The sequence below is a fragment of the Leucopleurus acutus genome (genome assembly GCF_964270905.1).
Source record: "Leucopleurus acutus genome assembly, chromosome: 1".
Classification (NCBI taxonomy): Eukaryota; Metazoa; Chordata; class Mammalia; order Artiodactyla; family Delphinidae; genus Leucopleurus; species Leucopleurus acutus.
Window position 1 is genome coordinate 148,903,829 of NC_139142.1, and position 12,465 is coordinate 148,916,293.

A 12,465-nucleotide genomic window follows, 5' to 3' on the forward strand; every position below is an offset into this window, starting at 1 on the left:
TGCAATGGTGTTCTCCGCCACAATGGGCATTGGAATGGCTCCCATGCCATTTGGTTGCAAGGGTTTCCCCAGCACGTTGGGCTTCAGAATGTTTCCCATGTCATTACCTCTGTGTGTGAACCAAGGGTAGGTCATCTGTCTTGGCAGCAGCTCAGGAAGCGTGCCTACTGGTGAGTCTCCCTTGATCAGTCCAGGTGTTCCTCACGTGCCCTTTGTCACGGTTCCCTTCGAGCTGCTTTTGATGAAGGCCGTCATATTCGGCCAAGGCCCCTTCCCTTGTGGAAGATCTCTTCCCCGTAAGAGCGTGGCATTTGTGTGGAAGAATATGTGCCAAGGGCGGGTATGTTCCCCTAGATGGCACCGGCTCTTAGTCTGAGGGGCCACAGTTGCCCAGAGGGTGTCTCAGGGGTTTAGGAAGACATCCTTCTGCTGTGGTGGATGGGAGAGCACTCAGGAGTGGAATTGCAGTGCCCGAGACCAGGGGCATTCTGGACAGCGGTGCTCTATGTCCTGATGGCCGCACCCTCGGAAGGCGTCAGCTCTATGTTGCTTTCACGTTTCCCTGCGGACCCACAGGCAAGATCTGCAGCAAATTAAATGTCGAGGGGAGACAGAGCACGCATCACTGAGGGATATCGCCCTTTCGCTCGGTGCACCCGTGCACCCTCCTAAAGAACGCATGTGTTCTCTCACCCCGAGCCAGGTGGAATGCCAGGAAAGGAATTCCAGCAGCAGATCAACCTGGGACCATCTGTATAATCCCTGACACCCGGTGAAGTGAGGAGGAGGAGTCTCACAGGGGTGTTGGCGCGCATTCCATGAGGATCCTGGTTTAACCCTTGTTGCGGTAAGTAGCACCTCTTTGCTAAAACCTAGAGGTTTGACCAAGGGAACATGTGCAACGGGGCTACACCCTCACCTTCTGGCCTTTTCCATGGGAACCCGAGCTTCGATGCCCTGAGAACTGGCTGCATTTCCTTCCCCAATGGCTTTGATGTGTTCACTTCCGTATGCTGACATGATTCAGCTCGCTGTCCGTACCGTGGTGGAATCTGCAAGTTTGCATGTCCAGCGTTTGAGCATGTGCTTGGCTCGACGATGACTTCCACAAATGCATTCCTTGGAAATCTGAACAAAATGAGTGAGAAATCCCTGCCGTCTCCTCCTTGGAACTGAGGTCCAACACGTGGCTCCCAAAAGGAAAGTAGGGAGAGGTTCGCGTTGCATTTGCTCCCGTGGGTGTCCACAGCCACGCCGTTTAAGTTGAGGCTTGTGGCCGTCTGATGGGGAGAAGAGGCATTGGGAAAGGACCCTGGGATGCCAATCCAGGTGGGAAGGCTAGGGAGAGCGTGCCATCTGTGGGTTCCTTGGTCTAGCCAGGACTGCTGTCCCCTGCCACGGTTCAGCATTCGGGTAGGAGAGGAAGCGTGAGCCCTTGGTGGTCCGGTCGCCTGCACTTGAGTTCTACAGGCCTCCGCCACTGGCTACTCATTGCCTTGTGCCCGCGGAGAAACGGAAGTCTGTAGCCTCAGGGTCAGAGCAGGATTCCTGGCCTAGGGCAGGCTTCTTTGCCATGTTCTGCTTGGGAGACCAGATGCAGTTTAGGTTTCTCCTGATAAGGGGAGAAATCCAATGGGCCATTGTCACCGGGAGGTTGGCCAAGCTAAGGGCTCCTCCTCGGGTTGTGTCTGGCTTGTGTGTGCTGTGTGAAAGGGCTAGAAAAATGCCTTAGTGAAGATAAGTCACAGCAAGCTTCTTTGGTGAGGGGTGGCTCTGGCATCTTTCCCTGACACGTTGGGATCCCGGTGGAGAGAGGAGGGCAAGGCGAATGAAGAAGACACGAGAGATGGCTGGCTAATCCCACAGGTTTACTGGTGGGTGGATAGATCGATGGTGGTCATAGGCTTCCCGGAACACTTTTGGTATTCCCTCAGGGACATTTGGAGGCAAGTGTAGAGAGGGAACACGGGAGCACATCGGTGGCGTGTCTCGCTTGTTTCCTCTCCTTGGTCAATTTACTTCATGGCGGGTCCCTGTGCCAGGGAATGGTTGCCTTCGTGGCACAGTATGGTGTCTTCTCATGGGGGCTGATTTGGAGGCCGTGGGGTGTTTTGTCCCTGTCTGTCCACGTTCTCCCTGTGTTGAAGATGTGAAGATGTTCCTCAGTACAGCCCTGCATCGGTACTACACCCGGCCCACCTAGCAGTCCCTGAGGATTGCAGACCTTCCCGGAGGTCATTGGGCAAAACCATGCGGAAAGGGAGTCAGCTGCCAAGGAAAGGCTACAGGTTTCCGGGCCCGAGAGGACGTGTGGTGCGGAGATCTTTTCTCCTGCCACCCGCTGGTGCTTTGAGACTGTGGTATACGGCGTGCCTGGCCACAGTCCAGAGAAGTCATACCGGTTCAGGTGTCTAGGCTGTTGGCCGGGTTCTCTTGTTGCGCGGCTGTAGGTAACACGTTGCTTCTAGAGGACCTGGGCCTCACGGTTTCACCGAGGTCACGTCACTGACGGACCCAGAGTGCAAACGTGCCAGGCAGCACTGCAAGAGACCCAACTGCTGCAACAGTTTGCCCCGCCACGTTGGGCATCGTAATGGTTCCCATGCCATTACCTTTGTGTGTACGACAAGGGTAGGTCGTCTGTCCTAACAGCAGGCCAGGAGGTATGCCTGCTGGTGAGTCTGCCTTGATTAGTCCAGGTGTTCCTCACGTGCCCTTTGTCGTGGGTCCCTATGAGCCGCTTTTGATGGAGGCCGTCATATTCGGCCGTGTGCCCTTCCCTTGTGGAAGATCTCTTGATCTTCTGGGCGCGTCCATTGTGTGGAGCCATATGTGCTTAGAGTTGGTGTGTTCCCCAAAGGTCACTGGCTCTTAGTCTGAGGAGGCACAGTTGCCCTGAGCGTGTCTCAGGGTTTCCGGAAGACATCCTTTAGCTGTGATGGAGGGGAGAGTGCTCAGGAGAGGAATTGCAGGGCCCGAGACCAGGGTGTTGTTGGACAGCGGGGCTCTTTGTGCTGATGGCGGCATGCTGTGAAGGCGTCTGCGCTACATTGCTTTCACATTTACGTGCGGACACCCAGGCACGATGGGCAGCAAATGAAATGTTGAGGGGATATAGAGCACGCATCACTAGACGGTATCGCCCTTTCCCTCGGTGCGCCCGTGCACCATCCTCAAGCACGCGTGTGTTCTCTCAGCCCGAGCCAGGTGGACTGCCAGGGACGGAATCCCAGCAGCAGAGCAGCCTGGGGCCATCCGTATAATCCATAATACCTGGTGAAGGGAGGAGGAGGAGTCTCGCAGGGGTGTTGGCGCACATTCCATGAGGATCCTGGTTTAAACCTTGTTGCGGTAAGTGGCACTTCTTTGCTAAAACCTAGAGGTTTGGCCACGGGAACTGAAAACCGGTGCTACAGCCTCATCTTCTGTCTTTTTCTTGGGGAACATGAGCTTCGATGACCTGAGAACTGGCTGCATTTCCTGCCCCATGGCTCAGATCTGGCCGCTTCTGTATGCTGACATGATTCAGTTCACTGGCCGTCCCTTGGTGGAATCTGCAACTTTGCATGTCCAGCGTTTGAGCATGTGCTTGGATCGCTGATGACCCCCACAAATGCATTCCTTGGAAATCTGAACAAAATGAGTGAGAAAACCCTACCGTCTCCTCATCGGAACTGAGGTCCAGCACGTGGCTCCCAACAGGAATGTAGGGAGAGTTTCACATTGCGTTTCCTGCTGTGTATGTCCACAAGCCACGTTGTTCAAGTGGAGGGTTGTGGCCGTCTCATGGGGAGAAGAGCCATTGGGAAAGGAGCCTGGGATGCCAATCCAGGTGGGAAGGCTAGGGACAGCGTGCCGTCTCTGGGTTCCTTGGTCGAGCCAGGACTTCTGTCCCCTGCCACGGACGAGCATGCGGATAGGAAAGGAAGCGTGAGCCATTGGTGGTCCTCTCGCCTGCCCTTGAGTTTTACAGGCTGCCCCCACCGGCTGGTCATTGCCTCGTGCCCTCAAATAAACAGAAGTCTGTATGCTCAGGGTGAGAGCAGGATTCCTGGACTAGGGCAGGCTTCTTTGTCATGTTCTGCTTGGGAGACCAAATGCAGTGTAGGTTTCTCATGATGAGGGGAGAAATCCAATGGGCCATTGTCCCCGGGCGGTTGGCCAAGCTGACGGCTCCTCCTCGGGTTGTTTCCGGCTTGTGTGTGCTGTGTGAACAGGCTAGAAAATGCCTTAGTGAAGATAAGTCACAGCAAGCTTCTTTGGTGAGGGGTGGCTCTGGCATCTTTCCATGACACGTTGGGATCCCGGTGGAGAGGGAAGGGCAAGGCTACTGATAAAGACACATGAAATGGCTGGCTGAGCCCACATGTTTACTTGTGGGTGGACAGATTGACAGAGGCCATAGGGTTCCAGGAACACTTTTGATATCCCCTCGGGAGCATTTGGAGGCACGTGTAGAGAGGGAACACGGGAGAACTTCTGTGGACTGTCCCGCCTTTTTCCCCTCCTTGGTCGATTTACTTCATGGCGGGTCCCTATGCTAGTGAATGGTTGCCTTGGTGGCACAGTATGGTGTCTTCTCATGGGGGCTGATTTGGAGGTCGTGGGGTGTTTTGTCCCTGCCTGTCCACGTTCCCCCTGTGTTGAAGTTGTGAAGGTGTTCCTGAGTCCAGCCCAACATCTTTACTAAACCTGGCCCACATAGCGTTCCCTGAGGTTTGCAGATCTTCCCGGAGGTCACTGGGCACAACCATGCGGAAAAAAGGGAGTCGGCTGCCAAGGAAAGGCTATAGATTTAAAGGCGGGTGAGGGTGTGTGGTGCGGGGGTCATTTTTCCTGCCACGCGCTGGTGCATCCAGACTGTGGTATCCGGTGTGCCTGGCCACAGGCCAGACGAGTCATAGCGGTTCAAGTGTCTAGGCTGTTGGCTGGGTTCTCTTAATTGCATGGCTGTGGGTCACACATTGCTTCTAGAAGACCTGGGCCTCACTGTTTCTCCGAGGTCACGTCACTGACGGGCCCGGAGTGTGAATGTGCCAGGTACCACTGCAGTTGACCCCATTGGTGCAATGGTGTTCTCCGCCACAATGGGCATTGGAATGGCTCCCATGCCATTTGGTTGCAAGGGTTTCCCCAGCACGTTGGGCTTCAGAATGTTTCCCATGTCATTACCTCTGTGTGTGAACCAAGGGTAGGTCATCTGTCTTGGCAGCAGCTCAGGAAGCGTGCCTACTGGTGAGTCTCCCTTGATCAGTCCAGGTGTTCCTCACGTGCCCTTTGTCACGGTTCCCTTCGAGCTGCTTTTGATGAAGGCCGTCATATTCGGCCAAGGCCCCTTCCCTTGTGGAAGATCTCTTCCCCGTAAGAGTGTGGCATTTGTGTGGAAGAATATGTGCCAAGGGCGGGTATGTTCCCCTAGATGGCACCGGCTCTTAGTCTGAGGGGCCACAGTTGCCCAGAGGGTGTCTCAGGGGTTTAGGACGACATCCTTCTGCTGTGGTGGATGGGAGAGCACTCAGGAGTGGAATTGCAGTGCCCGAGACCAGGGGGATTCTGGACAGCGGTGCTCTATGTCCTGATGGCCGCACCCTCGGAAGGCGTCAGCTCTATGTTGCTTTCACGTTTCCCTGCGGACCCACAGGCAAGATCTGCAGCAAATTAAATGTCGAGGGGAGACAGAGCACGCATCACTGAGGGATATCGCCCTTTCGCTCGGTGCACCCGTGCACCCTCCTAAAGAACGCATGTGTTCTCTCACCCCGAGCCAGGTGGAATGCCAGGAAAGGAATTCCAGCAGCAGATCAACCTGGGACCATCTGTATAATCCCTGACACCCGGTGAAGTGAGGAGGAGGAGTCTCACAGGGGTGTTGGCGCGCATTCCATGAGGATCCTGGTTTAACCCTTGTTGCGGTAAGTAGCACCTCTTTGCTAAAACCTAGAGGTTTGACCAAGGGAACATGTGCAACGGGGCTACACCCTCACCTTCTGGCCTTTTCCATGGGAACCCGAGCTTCGATGCCCTGAGAACTGGCTGCATTTCCTTCCCCAATGGCTTTGATGTGTTCACTTCCGTATGCTGACATGATTCAGCTCGCTGTCCGTACCGTGGTGGAATCTGCAAGTTTGCATGTCCAGCGTTTGAGCATGTGCTTGGCTCGACGATGACTTCCACAAATGCATTCCTTGGAAATCTGAACAAAATGAGTGAGAAATCCCTGCCGTCTCCTCCTTGGAACTGAGGTCCAACACGTGGCTCCCAAAAGGAAAGTAGGGAGAGGTTCGCGTTGCATTTGCTCCCGTGGGTGTCCACAGCCACGCCGTTTAAGTTGAGGCTTGTGGCCGTCTGATGGGGAGAAGAGGCATTGGGAAAGGACCCTGGGATGCCAATCCAGGTGGGAAGGCTAGGGAGAGCGTGCCGTCTGTGGGTTCCTTGGTCTAGCCAGGACTGCTGTCCCCTGCCACGGTTCAGCATTCAGGTAGGAGAGGAAACGTGAGCCCTTGGTGGTCCGGTCGCCTGCACTTGAGTTCTACAGGCCTCCGCCACTGGCTACTCATTGCCTTGTGCCCGCGGAGAAACGGAAGTCTGTAGCCTCAGGGTCAGAGCAGGATTCCTGGCCTAGGGCAGGCTTCTTTGCCATGTTCTGCTTGGGAGACCAGATGCAGTTTAGGTTTCTCCTGATAAGGGGAGAAATCCAATGGGCCATTGTCACCGGGAGGTTGGCCAAGCTAAGGGCTCCTCCTCGGGTTGTGTCTGGCTTGTGTGTGCTGTGTGAAAGGGCTAGAAAAATGCCTTAGTGAAGATAAGTCACAGCAAGCTTCTTGGGTGAGGGGTGGCTCTGGCATCTTTCCCTGACACGTTGGGATCCCGGTGGAGAGAGGAGGGCAAGGCGAATGAAGAAGACACGAGAGATGGCTGGCTAATCCCACAGGTTTACTGGTGGGTGGATAGATCGATGGTGGTCATAGGCTTCCCGGAACACTTTTGGTATTCCCTCAGGGACATTTGGAGGCAAGTGTAGAGAGGGAACACGGGAGCACATCGGTGGCGTGTCTTGCTTGTTTCCTCTCCTTGGTCAGTTTACTTCATGGCGGGTCCCTGTGCCAGGGAATGGTCGCCTTCGTGGCACAGTATGGTGTCTTCTCATGGGGGCTGATTTGGAGGCCGTGGGGTGTTTTGTCCCTGTCTGTCCACGTTCTCCCTGTGTTGAAGATGTGAAGGTGTTCCTCAGTACAGCCCTGCATCGGTACTACACCCGGCCCACCTAGCAGTCCCTGAGGATTGCAGACCTTCCCGGAGGTCATTGGGCAAAACCATGCGGAAAGGGAGTCGGCTGCCAAGGAAAGGCTACAGGTTTCCGGGCCCGAGAGGACGTGTGGTGCGGGGATCTTTTCTCCTGCCACCCGCTGGTGCTTTGAGACTGTGGTATATGGCGTGCCTGGCCACAGTCCAGAGAAGTCATACCGGTTCAGGTGTCTAGGCTGTTGGCCGGGTTCTCTTGTTGCGCGGCTGTAGGTAACACGTTGCTTCTAGAGGACCTGGGCCTCACGGTTTCACCGAGGTCACGTCACTGACGGACCCAGAGTGTGAAAGTGCCAGGCAGCACTGCAAGAGACCCAACTGCTGCAACAGTTTGCCCCGCCACGTTGGGCATCGTAATGGTTCCCATGCCATTACCTTTGTGTGTACGACAAGGGTAGGTCGTCTGTCCTAACAGCAGGCCAGGAGGTATGCCTGCTGGTGAGTCTGCCTTGATTAGTCCAGGTGTTCCTCACGTGCCCTTTGTCGTGGGTCCCTATGAGCCGCTTTTGATGGAGGCCGTCATATTCGGCCGTGTGCCCTTCCCTTGTGGAAGATCTCTTGATCTTCCGGGCGCGTCCATTGTGTGGAGCCATATGTGCTTAGAGTTGGTGTGTTCCCCAAAGGTCACTGGCTCTTAGTCTGAGGAGGCACAGTTGCCCTGAGCGTGTCTCAGGGTTTCCGGAAGACATCCTTTAGCTGTGATGGAGGGGAGAGTGCTCAGGAGAGGAATTGCAGGGCCCGAGACCAGGGTGTTGTTGGACAGCGGGGCTCTTTGTGCTGATGGCGGCACGCTGTGAAGGCGTCTACGCTACATTGCTTTCACATTTACGTGCGGACACCCAGGCACGATGGGCAGCAAATGAAATGTTGAGGGGATATAGAGCACGCATCACTAGACGGTATCGCCCTTTCCCTCGGTGCGCCCGTGCACCATCCTCAAGCACGCGTGTGTTCTCTCAGCCCGAGCCAGGTGGACTGCCAGGGACGGAATCCCAGCAGCAGAGCAGCCTGGGGCCATCCGTATAATCCATAATACCTGGTGAAGGGAGGAGGAGGAGTCTCGCAGGGGTGTTGGCGCACATTCCATGAGGATCCTGGTTTAAACCTTGTTGCGGTAAGTGGCACTTCTTTGCTAAAACCTAGAGGTTTGGCCACGGGAACTGAAAACCGGTGCTACAGCCTCATCTTCTGTCTTTTTCTTGGGGAACATGAGCTTCGATGACCTGAGAACTGGCTGCATTTCCTGCCCCATGGCTCAGATCTGGCCGCTTCTGTATGCTGACATGATTCAGCTCACTGGCCGTCCCTTGGTGGAATCTGCAACTTTGCATGTCCAGCGTTTGAGCATGTGCTTGGATCGCTGATGACCCCCACAAATGCATTCCTTGGAAATCTGAACAAAATGAGTGAGAAAACCCTACCGTCTCCTCATCGGAACTGAGGTCCAGCACGTGGCTCCCAACAGGAATGTAGGGAGAGTTTCACATTGCGTTTCCTGCTGTGTATGTCCACAAGCCACGTTGTTCAAGTGGAGGGTTGTGGCCGTCTCATGGGGAGAAGAGCCATTGGGAAAGGAGCCTGGGATGCCAATCCAGGTGGGAAGGCTAGGGACAGCGTGCCGTCTCTGGGTTCCTTGGTCGAGCCAGGACTTCTGTCCCCTGCCACGGACGAGCATGCGGATAGGAAAGGAAGCATGAGCCATTGGTGGTCCTCTCGCCTGCCCTTGAGTTTTACAGGCGGCCCCCACCGGCTGGTCATTGCCTCGTGCCCTCAAATAAACAGAAGTCTGTATGCTCAGGGTGAGAGCAGGATTCCTGGACTAGGGCAGGCTTCTTTGTCATGTTCTGCTTGGGAGACCAGATGCAGTGTAGGTTTCTCATGATGAGGGGAGAAATCCAATGGGCCATTGTCCCCGGGCGGTTGGCCAAGCTGACGGCTCCTCCTCGGGTTGTTTCCGGCTTGTGTGTGCTGTGTGAACAGGCTAGAAAATGCCTTAGTGAAGATAAGTCACAGCAAGCTTCTTTGGTGAGGGGTGGCTCTGGCATCTTTCCATGACACGTTGGGATCCCGGTGGAGAGGGAAGGGCAAGGCTACTGATAAAGACACATGAAATGGCTGGCTGAGCCCACATGTTTACTTGTGGGTGGACAGATTGACAGAGACCATAGGGTTCCAGGAACACTTTTGATATCCCCTCGGTAGCATTTGGAGGCACGTGTAGAGAGGAAACACGGGAGAACTTCTGTGGACTGTCCCGCCTTTTTCCCCTCCTTGGTCGATGTACTTCATGGCGGGTCCCTATGCTAGTGAATGGTTGCCTTGGTGGCACAGTATGGTGTCTTCTCATGGGGGCTGATTTGGAGGTCGTGGGGTGTTTTGTCCCTGTCTGTCCACGTTCCCCCTGTGTTGAAGTTGTGAAGGTGTTCCTGAGTCCAGCCCAACATCTTTACTAAACCTGGCCCACATAGCGTTCCCTGAGGTTTGCAGATCTTCCCGGAGGTCACTGGGCACAACCATGCGGAAAAAAGGGAGTCGGCTGCCAAGGAAAGGCTATAGATTTAAAGGCGGGTGAGGGTGTGTGGTGCGGGGGTCATTTTTCCTGCCACGCGCTGGTGCATCCAGACTGTGGTATCCGGTGTGCCTGGCCACAGGCCAGACGAGTCATAGCGGTTCAAGTGTCTAGGCTGTGGGCTGGGTTCTCTTAATTGCATGGCTGTGGGTCACACATTGCTTCTAGAAGACCTGGGCCTCACTGTTTCTCCGAGGTCACGTCACTGACGGGCCCGGAGTGTGAATGTGCCAGGTACCACTGCAGTTGACCCCATTGGTGCAATGGTGTTCTCCGCCACAATGGGCATTGGAATGGCTCCCATGCCATTTGGTTGCAAGGGTTTCCCCAGCACGTTGGGCTTCAGAATGTTTCCCATGTCATTACCTCTGTGTGTGAACCAAGGGTAGGTCATCTGTCTTGGCAGCAGCTCAGGAAGCGTGCCTACTGGTGAGTCTCCCTTGATCAGTCCAGGTGTTCCTCACGTGCCCTTTGTCACGGTTCCCTTCGAGCTGCTTTTGATGAAGGCCGTCATATTCGGCCAAGGCCCCTTCCCTTGTGGAAGATCTCTTCCCCGTAAGAGCGTGGCATTTGTGTGGAAGAATATGTGCCAAGGGCGGGTATGTTCCCCTAGATGGCACCGGCTCTTAGTCTGAGGGGCCACAGTTGCCCAGAGGGTGTCTCAGGGGTTTAGGAAGACATCCTTCTGCTGTGGTGGATGGGAGAGCACTCAGGAGTGGAATTGCAGTGCCCGAGACCAGGGGCATTCTGGACAGCGGTGCTCTATGTCCTGATGGCCGCACCCTCGGAAGGCGTCAGCTCTATGTTGCTTTCACGTTTCCCTGCGGACCCACAGGCAAGATCTGCAGCAAATTAAATGTCGAGGGGAGACAGAGCACGCATCACTGAGGGATATCGCCCTTTCGCTCGGTGCACCCGTGCACCCTCCTAAAGAACGCATGTGTTCTCTCACCCCGAGCCAGGTGGAATGCCAGGAAAGGAATTCCAGCAGCAGATCAACCTGGGACCATCTGTATAATCCCTGACACCCGGTGAAGTGAGGAGGAGGAGTCTCACAGGGGTGTTGGCGCGCATTCCATGAGGATCCTGGTTTAACCCTTGTTGCGGTAAGTAGCACCTCTTTGCTAAAACCTAGAGGTTTGACCAAGGGAACATGTGCAACGGGGCTACACCCTCACCTTCTGGCCTTTTCCATGGGAACCCGAGCTTCGATGCCCTGAGAACTGGCTGCATTTCCTTCCCCAATGGCTTTGATGTGTTCACTTCCGTATGCTGACATGATTCAGCTCGCTGTCCGTACCGTGGTGGAATCTGCAAGTTTGCATGTCCAGCGTTTGAGCATGTGCTTGGCTCGACGATGACTTCCACAAATGCATTCCTTGGAAATCTGAACAAAATGAGTGAGAAATCCCTGCCGTCTCCTCCTTGGAACTGAGGTCCAACACGTGGCTCCCAAAAGGAAAGTAGGGAGAGGTTCGCGTTGCATTTGCTCCCGTGGGTGTCCACAGCCACGCCGTTTAAGTTGAGGCTTGTGGCCGTCTGATGGGGAGAAGAGGCATTGGGAAAGGACCCTGGGATGCCAATCCAGGTGGGAAGGCTAGGGAGAGCGTGCCGTCTGTGGGTTCCTTGGTCTAGCCAGGACTGCTGTCCCCTGCCACGGTTCAGCATTCGGGTAGGAGAGGAAGCGTGAGCCCTTGGTGGTCCGGTCGCCTGCACTTGAGTTCTACAGGCCTCCGCCACTGGCTACTCATTGCCTTGTGCCCGCGGAGAAACGGAAGTCTGTAGCCTCAGGGTCAGAGCAGGATTCCTGGCCTAGGGCAGGCTTCTTTGCCATGTTCTGCTTGGGAGACCAGATGCAGTTTAGGTTTCTCCTGATAAGGGGAGAAATCCAATGGGCCATTGTCACCGGGAGGTTGGCCAAGCTAAGGGCTCCTCCTCGGGTTGTGTCTGGCTTGTGTGTGCTGTGTGAAAGGGCTAGAAAAATGCCTTAGTGAAGATAAGTCACAGCAAGCTTCTTTGGTGAGGGGTGGCTCTGGCATCTTTCCCTGACACGTTGGGATCCCGGTGGAGAGAGGAGGGCAAGGCGAATGAAGAAGACACGAGAGATGGCTGGCTAATCCCACAGGTTTACTGGTGGGTGGATAGATCGATGGTGGTCATAGGCTTCCCGGAACACTTTTGGTATTCCCTCAGGGACATTTGGAGGCAAGTGTAGAGAGGGAACACGGGAGCACATCGGTGGCGTGTCTCGCTTGTTTCCTCTCCTTGGTCAATTTACTTCATGGCGGGTCCCTGTGCCAGGGAATGGTTGCCTTCGTGGCACAGTATGGTGTCTTCTCATGGGGGCTGATTTGGAGGCCGTGGGGTGTTTTGTCCCTGTCTGTCCACGTTCTCCCTGTGTTGAAGATGTGAAGGTGTTCCTCAGTACAGCCCTGCATCGGTACTACACCCGGCCCACCTAGCAGTCCCTGAGGATTGCAGACCTTCCCGGAGGTCATTGGGCAAAACCATGCGGAAAGGGAGTCGGCTGCCAAGGAAAGGCTACAGGTTTCCGGGCCCGAGAGGACGTGTGGTGCGGGGATCTTTTCTCCTGC